We start from the raw sequence: 10,971 nt of genomic DNA, 5'->3' as shown, positions 1-10,971 counted from the left end.
CTGTTTTCTCCTATGACAAACATACTACGCTTATAAGGCTAACACAATTAGGTAGAGTGAGCAAGGAATAATGATACGTTATGGTAGTGAACAGAAAAGCTTCATTAAAATTCAGTGGGCCATATTTTCTCAGGTTTTGATAGGTGCATCATTAAAGTATGAAAACTTAACATTTCTTTATATGTTTTAATGGAGTTGCATATAATTAATGCCCTTTGCAGCAACATTTTTTTTTTATAATATGAGTTCTGTCTTTATATTTTGACAGTAAGTCTATGGTGAGTAGTTTATTAGTTGCATCCATTTAAACAGTGGGCCTCTATACATTGTTGCTCACAAAAAAACATTTTCTAGTCAGCAAAACTAACAATGAAACACTCTGACATGTGAGAAAAGACAACAGACACGTTTTCATTTTCTGACAAAATAACCAGCTCTTTATAGAATCCGTTTACACTCAATACCTTAGTATGAGGATATTCACTTACTATAAGGCCTCCTAAAACAATTCCTGATGCACGGTTAAGAAAAACTGGCCAGATGAAAACTGAGGTCACTTCTGCTGCAACTGGGTCATTGTTCATATGTGTAAAAGTGATAGGGAAGATGGGAATTGGGCTCAGGGACATAATGATTCAGCACCCTGCTCTCTAGGGCTCTGTGCATTGACATCATTACTTATCTAAGGAAAATTCTAGAAGGAATGTCCTACTGAATATATTATCATATCTAGCAAATGGACATGTCAATCAGAAAAAGAGAGAAAGGAAATTGTGCTTCCTGACTGTTTGTTACCTATATGTCATTTTCATTTGATATATGGATAAACAAACTGAGAAAGTATTGATTACAGACACAGAAGTGGAAATGAAAATATTTCATTTTAATGAGGTAATACTTCTCCCTGCTCTCTGTCTGCACTTTGACAAAGTAGCTGTGGGCAGAACATGTAGACAAAATACTGCCGTATATAGCTGAAAGTGGGAAGCTAGCCATCACATTATCTGCCAGTGGAGTGTTGACAAAATGCACATGTATAAAACAGTATGGTTTCTACTGAAGAAGGAATGATTACCCCTGCAGCAAGTTTGATTTTCTGTTAGCAATGATTATTTAACTCTTGAGTGAAATTTTAAACAAGAATACTATCCAGAACAGATTGACCCACCACTTTCCACTGATGTAAGATCTCTTACATCAATGTTGCTACTGAAACAGCCACCTTACAGAATGCCAGCCAGCAGCTTATTAAGTTTCATAGTTTTGAAGGATCCTTTTGTGCTTTATTCCAGATTAGATTTCTGTGCCTCACCATATATGTTAAACTACTATTGATTCCATGTGTTGTCTTCACAAATAATCTTGTCATAATAGTTGTGCACAGAGGTGGAGTGCTTTGTTTGTGCTGCTTTGTTTTACCTTACAGTGTGAATTCTTGCTGCCAAAAGTATAACATGGATTTTCATTGTCTGTGTCTATGCTACTCTAAGCAACCTGTGGGATTCTGACAAGTGCTGTGCACTTCAATGGTATATTAGCTGTATCTCCAGACAGGGCATTTGGCTCTGGAAATGGATAGTAAATCAATTATTTAATATAAATAATACATTAATCAGACACATTATCAATCAATGTTTACTGGAATGATTTGTACAAAAAAAGTTTACCCGAGGTGTATAAAAGAGTTGTTTTTCTGCTAATACAGCAAAGCACTGATTTCATGCAGATGACACTGCAAACTTTGGAATTATTTTTTTATTATGAATTAACATAAGGCATTCTGGCATAAAATGTAAAGAAAAAACATTTTTTTCCAACTTCATGGGCTCAGTACATTTTTTCTTGGCACAAATTAGTATAAGAGGTGGAAAACAACAGAGAAAAGAAGAGGGTAAGCTCCTCAGTGCCCTGGCCAAAGTCCCCTGATAGTATAAATACGACCTAGAGTTTCCCCTGAGAAGAGGTCACTATCCTAGTGGGAATAACCTAGTCAACAAAGGATAAGTAAATAAATGCATACATAAATAAATAATGTATGTTGCAGTAATTTCAAAATTCATTACTTGAAGTAGTGGGATTGAGTGGCACGTTGCATGTAGCAGTGTTCGCCTTTTTCCTATAACAATATGATTTGCCATCATGTAGAAAACTGTGGTATTTCATGTGATTGGGTGGTCATAAAGGGTAGTATTCCTATAACTACACTGCTTTAAACAATAGACAGGCAGAATCACTGCACCTCAGTGAAATACAATTTATTTGTTATTTATTTATTTGACATTTGTTAACCGGGTTAGCCCAAGTGAGCCAGGGGCCCATTTTCAGTGGAAACCCGAGGAGAAAAGCTCCAGACAATTTACAGTCATGCAAAGATAAACAAATATATAGTGGTGCCATGTACAGGCACATAAAGTAAAGATATAAGATGCAGTTCACAGCACAGTACTCTGTAATTACAGAAGCATAAAATGTTTAAGATGTATTTGCCATCATGTAGAAAAGTGTGGTATTTCATGTGGTTGGGTGGTCGTAAATGGTAGTATTCCTGTAACTACACTGCTTCATTGCTTTAAACAATAAAGAGTAAGAATCACTGTACAATACTTTTACTTTAGCAGATATCATCTTGAAAGGGCTTTCTGCTGTATTGAGAAGAAAAACTGCATAGACCTTAGTGATGTTATTTTCAAAGGGACACCATTAGTCATTAATAATTGTTGGATCTGAGGATCATTTGTATCAGAATTTATTGATAGGACTAAAGGAGAATCATCAATATACCCCAACGACATTATATATTTGCAAAAACAGAAGATGTTTCCATGTGAAGATCTAGCAGTAGACAAGATTTATTTTTCTTTTTTTTTCCTTGCAGCGCTTTCCTTACAAATTTGGAAGCATGGAACTTCTTGTTAGAGCTGGTTACAGTTTGACAAAGGGAGTGGCACTGCTGAAGTTATATTATATTATATTATATTATATTATATTATATTATATTATATTATATTATATTATATTATATTGTGTTATATTTCATTAACAGCAGATGGAGACAATGTCTGACTAGTCTTCTCTTTTAAGAGTGTTTGACGTTCTACCTCACCTCCATCCCCTGACATCTTGAATGTCTCTGTAGATTCCCTCCCTAGCACCCATTCTGTTAGCCTATTCCATTCCGCAGGTCTAAAATTTCTGTAAAAAAAATACTTTCATAGATCCAAGAAGTAATTCATTCCTGCTGTCTGCTACATGCACCACCTCCTTTGCCTTCTATCCTCTCTTTTCAGCGTGAGGCTTTCATATCTCCCTCACATGATCTTGAGCGCTATTATCATGCCTCCACTGTCTCTGCTGGTTTTAATTGAAAGGAACTCTAGATTTACTAGCTCTCGTTCATTTCCCATCCCAATATCCAACACATATTTCTAGAGTTTTTTCCACTGGATGCTGTCCAGTGAATTTATCATACTCTTTTATACAGTCTCCAGAACTACACAACATGCTGAAGGCATGGGTTGAGTTCTGTGGAATGAAAGTATTACCCTTTTGTTTTTGAAACCTGCTCCCTGAGGATGCACTCTTTTATACAGTCTCCAAAACTATACAACATGCTGAAGGTGTGAGCTGAGTTCTGCTGAATGGAAGTATTACCCTTTTGTTTTTGAAACATACCCCTGAGGATGCACTCTTTTATACAGTTTCAAGAACTATGCAACATGCTGAAGGTGTGGGCTGAGTTCTGTGAAATGGAAGTATTACCCTTTTGTTTTTGAAACCTACCCCCTGAGGATGCACCCCTACAATCCACTTGCATCTTCCACTGCCTGCTCACTGTGGTCCTAGCGGACCAATCCTGGTGTGATTGCCACCAGCAAATTCTTTTCCTACTCTGGTGTTATCAGTTCTGATCCTTTCAGATGACAGTTTATATAAGGGCCAATGTGGTCTAAGTGCAAAATTTCCCTTTTGATTGCATCAAAAATCAGCTACCAGTCTTCTGCCACTTGTGCAGCTTTTCCCAATCTATTCCTCATCTCTTTCCCTATTTCCTACTATTGCACTTCTAGTTGAATCTTTAGTAACAAGGATTATCCTGCATTAGCTTCCCTCAGATATGTCTAAGATAAGGACTTGCATAAGGCTAGATCTGTTGCTATTCCTCTGCCAAGTTTACGTGTTATCCAGTTGTCCTCTAAGCTGAGTTAATGAAGACACCCTCTATGCCATTGTGACCATTTATTGTTTAAATATTATGCAACAAAGTAAACCAATGGACTGAGCAAATAACTGGTATATTAAACTTATCCAGGCAGACAATGTCCTTTACCCACCTAATCCTTCTTGGACTTTCCCACCCATTTCCACAGAAAGTCACTGTAGATAATGACATCTTGTCCTCATATTGAGGTTAACAACTTGTCAGCATGGAAAGCCCTCCCACACAGCTATGTGAACAAGGTCACCCAGATGGAAAAACTTTAGAAATCGACAGCTGATTGAAAGAGACTTTTGATTATGATAGCCAGGAGGTGGTAGCCTGTTAGTTTCCTGGAAGCCTTTGAGGCCCCCCAGCATTATCCCAACCATTATGCATTCTCTTTGTCACTCAAGGACTAGAATAATCCTTTAGTCCCAGCAAATGTGCCAAAGGTATGCACAGCGTATTGGGTGAATCTCCCTTGCATCATCTGTGAACCAAAATTGCACTACCAAAGTGTAACACCAACATCTGTGACTGATGCAGGGATTTATAAAAAACCTTAAAGGTTTGGACCCATGAAGTGTAAGCTCTTCTTGTATTCTGAGAGCAGAAATGGCCCATTGGCGATCCAGATATCCTTTTCAAGGTTAGCCACACTTCCTAAGGAATGAATGCTCCCAATGTTCCTGCATCCAGAGTCAACTAGATAAATGTGGTAAACTGATAATGGGGCAGAATGTCAGCTGTATCACTGGCACTACCTGATGTATGAGTGTTAAAAAAAGTTAAATTAATTTGTAAACTCAACAAAACTAGTAGCCTAATGACAGAGTGTACCCATTTGGACTTAAAAGATCACTTATTAAGTGCATGATCTACTGTGAGATTGCATGAGCAAAAGGAAATTCTGCTATTTTGCAAATGTTCCCTCCTCACCGATGTAGTCATCCAGAAGGGAAAAATCTCTAGAAAGGTAATATCTTTTTTCCTATCTGCAGACTAGGACTTAGGCCATTTGGCAGCAAACCAGCTACCTCAAAAATGCCTCCCCATCCCAATACCTGCTGCTGCATCTGCGAATAACTGGTTGTCTCTGGATGAGACCAACAGTTGTTGCCAAAGTGACACTAAATTAAGCTGGTTCAAAACGGTATAGCATAGGCAAAGATCCTCCTTAAGTCTTCTCATTTGGTGCACCCTATGGTGCTTGGGTTTATTACCTGTCAGTAAGTTTGATATCGAGCAAAGAAAGGTTCTGCCTGGGGTAATGACCCTTCAGCCAAAGTTCAACAACCCATGAAGCTGCATGACTTCCCCAATACAAGTCCTTTGAGCCCCCTAAAATTTCATAATTGTGTATTTGAGTTGATCCAACTTAATCACCCGGAGCTTGAAAGACTTTGCTGGAATGTCAACCAATAACCTTAAGAATTTCAATTCCTGACTAGGCCCTACCAATGTATCTTCAGTCAAAGGTACCCCCAATCTAGCACAAAGTTCCATAAATATTCAGAGGCCCCTTCCTTACCTTCCGTCACTATCAAAAACTCATCAAGATAGCAAACCACTGATAGCCAGGCACCTTCTGCTGCCAGCACAAGTGGCGGACCATGTTAAAAATTTTGAAGGTAGCACAAGCCACCAAACACACCTGGGCATTGCCATACTGAAAATGCATTTACCTTCAAGCCAAAAGCCTACCAGGGACCAGTCCTCCTGATGAGAAGCAGGTAAAATGCTGACTGTGTGTCTAGTTTACACAGCCAGGGATCTGAGTACCTAAAAATTACTTTAGATATGTATTCCAGAGAAGCATAGCATACCCGAGCTTGGTCCATAACAATGAATTCATTAACTGAAAAACCTGCAGGATAATAAATATGACTGATCAGTCTATAGTTCCCTCTTTCGTGTTGAGAATCAAACCTATGGGGAATTTTTTAAAATAGACCGCAGGGGTATGAGAAGGGGCCAATCACTCTACATGCTAAAACTTCTTTCTCAAATAATCTGGACACCATGTCTTCATGCCCCTTGATAGAGGAAAGATTTACTTGTCTAGAAACCAGCAACAGAAGAACCAATTTCAAAACTTTTTTTTTAAAACCTTTCATAATAAAGGTGGCAGTATTATTGTTGGGGCATCTGACAGAAGATGAGCCAATTTATTATTTGAATGGAGAGTTGGAATGATTGTAAGCAAGTTTTTCCCCTTCATGTATTAAATCTGTGGCTAGGAAAAGGCTGTCTATCCCTGACCTGGTTATCCAGTGGGAAGCCTGTACTATTTTCCTGATGAAGGGACACATTGCTATATGTGAATTAGCCAGGCATAGACCAGCATCTAGCTGCTGAGTGAGCCTGTCCAAATGAGGAGCATGAATGGGCAGATTTGCAAACTGGCCAATAGCACCTCCCATTGTTGATAGCCCAATAAAATGTTCCTTCTCCTTGGCTTCTAAAAGAAGTTTCATGTTAGTGGCATTAGGCATATCTAGCAAGATGCTTGGCCAAATGTCTAGATTTCTTTCTCCCAACTGATAGTTTTGTCCATGGCCCTTAACTTCCTAAATCTCCAATCATACAATAACCAAGTTATGCCTCCCTTAATATGATGAGCTTCCTTAATGGCCAAAATATGTCTGAGTAGCAGTAAAGCATGGCTGGGCTCCTTTTCAATGATAACACCCATAAATATCACAAAACCTAACTCCCAAGTGTCCAAGGTTCTAGCTGCCACCTTGGCCGAGGCTTTTTTCCCCAATTACTGCTAGATCTGCAGCCAAGTCTTTTGCCACAGGAGGCTCAGTGTCAAATATATGGTGAATACCTCCAGTGTCAACTAAATCAAATATGTCCTTACAATCACCTCTTCTCTAAGGATTTTCTCTTTGATGATCACAGGGGCATTAGCTGTGATGCATGAACCTGGTGATGTTGTGCTAGTAGCATTTATAATGGCCATAGGAGGTAGAAACTGAGTGATATTAAGGTCTGATTCAGACAAGATGTCCATCTTTGCAGGTACTGGTTAACCCTATTTTGCTGGTTGGCTAACAGAGGCGTTGGGTTTTGGGCCAGGGAAACCTCGCATTGGTGACTGGAGGTTAGCGAAGACATAGCTCCAAAATTCCTTTCTAAACCAATATCTGATGTACTAGTCCTACCATTAACAGAAAGGGAATTAATAAACTCCTTGAGGTATTCATCAACCTATTGCCCCCAGTCCATAATTAGAAGTTATGTACTCACCATAACGTTCCATCCATCTAGGTGACTAGGTTTGATGCATGCTCTTACCCTGGAAACAACATCCAACTTATAAGAAATGCTGACGTGGAAACTGCCCTAGTAGAGTGAGCAGTAACCCTTTGAGGAGCAGGCCTACCCTGAAGTAGCCATAAGCCTGCAGATTAGCAATCCATCTCGACAGTGTAGTGACGTTCTGTGAATGTAAAAGCGCAATTGTCTATGAAACATCTAAAAGATGCGCTTATATTTTCCTGTTTTTTTTATAATTGGGGAAAAACACAGGTAAGTGACTGATTAATATATTATTCTGAAGAAACTTTGAAAAGAAGAGAAAAGATGGTCCTGAGCACACCCACCAGGAGAAAAAAAAAAGGAGAGGTAAGGCGGTTTGATGCATAGAGCCTGAAGTTCCTTTCTTCTGGCCCTTGATGAAAGAGGTCTGTCAAAGAAGTCAGTACCACAGAACATAGGAAAAACCTGCTTGTTGATGTACCAGACTACCGACATGTTGTCTGTCTGGATTTTACATCCCGTCGGTAGGAAGAAAAGTGCTGAAAATTGCTGCTAGAGTCCTTGCATGCCTTGCTGACCACTATTGGGCTGTTGAGAGGAGGAGATAAGGGGGACCACTGACCTGTAGGGGTCCATTGAAGAACCAGTAGTAGCGATGATATGAAAAATAGGAATCAACTGATTCTGAAACTCCCCTTTATATCATTACCTCCTGAATCAGGCATGCTGTCTCCCAAATGGGTGGGATTCATAGCTTGAGCTGGCCTATATTTCTTAGCCTTTCTCTGGGACTTCTTAACAGGGGTGTCTTCCAACATTGTCTCATACTCAGAAACTGCTGAGGCTCTTTTCCTACTAAAAGAACGGTGGTCAGTGGTCTGTGCTGCCTCCAAATTAATAAAGAGCCCTCGAGCTTCTTGTGTTATTCAGTACCATCTGTCTTTCAACACCTGTACAGACCAAGGGCCTGAAAATAAAATTAACAAATTTTCACCTGAGCCTACAACCCCTTGTTCTTACTTGCACTTACCAGCCTGGAAACTGTGACCAGGCAGTATCCATGATTCTTAGTAGGGCTTCATTTCTCCTCAGTGTCCTGATAGCAGCCTGCTCACCACTCCTTAAATACTGCCCTGTGAGTGTTCCCTTACTGAATTGCTGTGAAGTGCCTGTAGCAGCCTTGTCCTCACCAGCATTGCACTTCAGGATCTGTTAAACATATTAGTGCCTGCGGTTCCCTAAATTACTGCCCTGCAAGTGCTCTCTCACTGAATTGCTGTCGGGATTTATAACCCTCATCCTCACCAGCATAGCACTTCAGGATCCATTAAATGTATCACTGCCTGCAGTGTATGCACTAACAATTTTTGGCTCACTACCTAGACTCTGCAAATATAATCAGTCAGCATTTCTAGGCTAGTAGCGTGCACACTACTCAGTCTCTCTAATTCAGGTTCCCTTACTCCCTTTGCTATTTTCCCCTCTCTGTTACTGGTTTATGTGAATTGAAAATAATCCCTACCAAACTCTAACCAATCTAACATTTCTCTGTTACATAAGCTGAATGTGAATATTTTATTAATATTTAACTGCATTGACCTAGGATATGCTACAGTAGCTGATTGGGTTTTGCTTTGTGGATACTGCCTGGTGTGCCAAGTTTGTTCAGTTACTCGGCATCTAGGTCTTCCTCCTTTCTTTCCATTTTTTCTTCTCTTTTTTTCTCTTTTTCTCACATCAGTCTAAATATTGTCCCTACCCTTATCAGCATCTGAGTGGCATTTACTCAGTCTCCTGAGTCATAGGGCACAATTTTCAAATAAAACTTAGTAGGGCTTCAGCTCTCCTCGGCATCCTGATAGTAGTGTGCTCATCACGTAAGTCTCGTCAGTTAAATATGTACTAGTTTTTGTCATTGTTATTGCTTAATGCCTTTACAGCAACTTACTGTTTTCCCTGGATTTAAATGAGCCAAATAATAACTGTGGAAATTTGAGGCTGCAGTTAATTTAGTACTACATAAGTTCGGTCACATTACGCCATACTGCTCCTTTATTCTGTACAATTGCTAACTTACACATGTTATACAGCTCATAGTTTGCTGAGACAAATTAATTTGCTGCACTCTTTTCTAATGATGAACGAGCATTAGTTTCAGAGTGTTGAGGAGTCATCTGCACCCATATAATATATTTTTGGCTATTTTCTACAATATTTTTCAATACCGATTATCAAATGTTGAATCGGTTGTACTCTGTGCATTATTTTGATAGTTAAAGTTGTAACAATGGTCGCTTCAGATTATTTGCTTTCTAACAGTACTCCTTCCTATTCCCTGCACTTTATTTACTAATATAATTGTAAGGATGCTTTATTCTGTGTTAGTCTGCTGCTGGACACAAACTTTACAGTGGTCTTAATTGATTTTCAGCCACAGGTTTGCCTGTTGCCAACTGACTTCCTGCAATTCATTGACCTCCTGCTTCTAACATAGACATATCTAGTTTACCTTTATCATATTATTGTGCTGTAATATTAGCTTACACTAACTCATCTTGTAAAGTTTCTGGTCATACTTTATTTGCAAATGGTCATATATTTCTCTTTGTCTACTCTCTATCCCCTCCCTTAAAGAGCCTTTTTGCTTTCTTCATTTTTCAGTCCCTAAATTACTGCCCCACGAGCGTCCTCTCACTGAATTGATGCCTGGATTTATTACCCTCGTCCTCACCAGCATTGCACTTCAGGATCCATTAAAGGTACCAGTGCCTGCAGTTTATGTCCTAGCAATTTTTGGCTCAGTACCTAGACTCTGCAAATATAATCAGTCAGAATTTCTAGGCTAGTGGCATGAACACTACTCAGTCTCTCTAATTTAGGTTCCCTTCCTCCCTTTGCTATTAACAATTGCTTTCCCCCTCTCTGTTACTGGTTTATGTGAACTGAAAATAATGCCTACCAAACTCTAACCAGTCTTACATTCCTGTGTTACATAAGCTGAACATCGAGGTTTTATTAATATTTAATTGCACTGACCTAGGGTATGATACAGTAGCTGATTGATTTTTGTTTCATGGATACTGCCTAGTGTGCCTTGTGGTTCAACCTGCTCCTTTCACCTTTGCTCCATGCAGGGTTGCTTTGCTCCCCTACCCTACTCCCAAATCCCACCCACCCCCACTATACCTTCATTTAAATTTAACTAGCCACTCTCACAATCCCAATTAACTAATAACACTACATTTGCCCTTCTCCTATTACACTTCAACATAATTAGTAACCCCACTCCTAATATAATTTATCTCTACACAAACTAAAGCCACAAACCCACATTAAACAACCCATCAAAAACTTTAGGAAATAGCCATATAAATATCCCACTGCAAAAATTATACAGCAAACCTTTCCAAAAATAAATAACCCATAATTTATCATTAAATATTTATTACAACAGGTACCCATCCTCAAAAAGCCAACCCCACTTTTCAAAAACTATCAATCCCTCA

This window comes from Protopterus annectens, chromosome 12.part0, assembly GCF_019279795.1.
Source record: "Protopterus annectens isolate FY-2018-M chromosome 12.part0, PAN1.0, whole genome shotgun sequence".
NCBI lineage: Eukaryota > Metazoa > Chordata > Ceratodontiformes > Protopteridae > Protopterus > Protopterus annectens.
Note: the sequence above shows the minus strand (reverse complement) of the source record.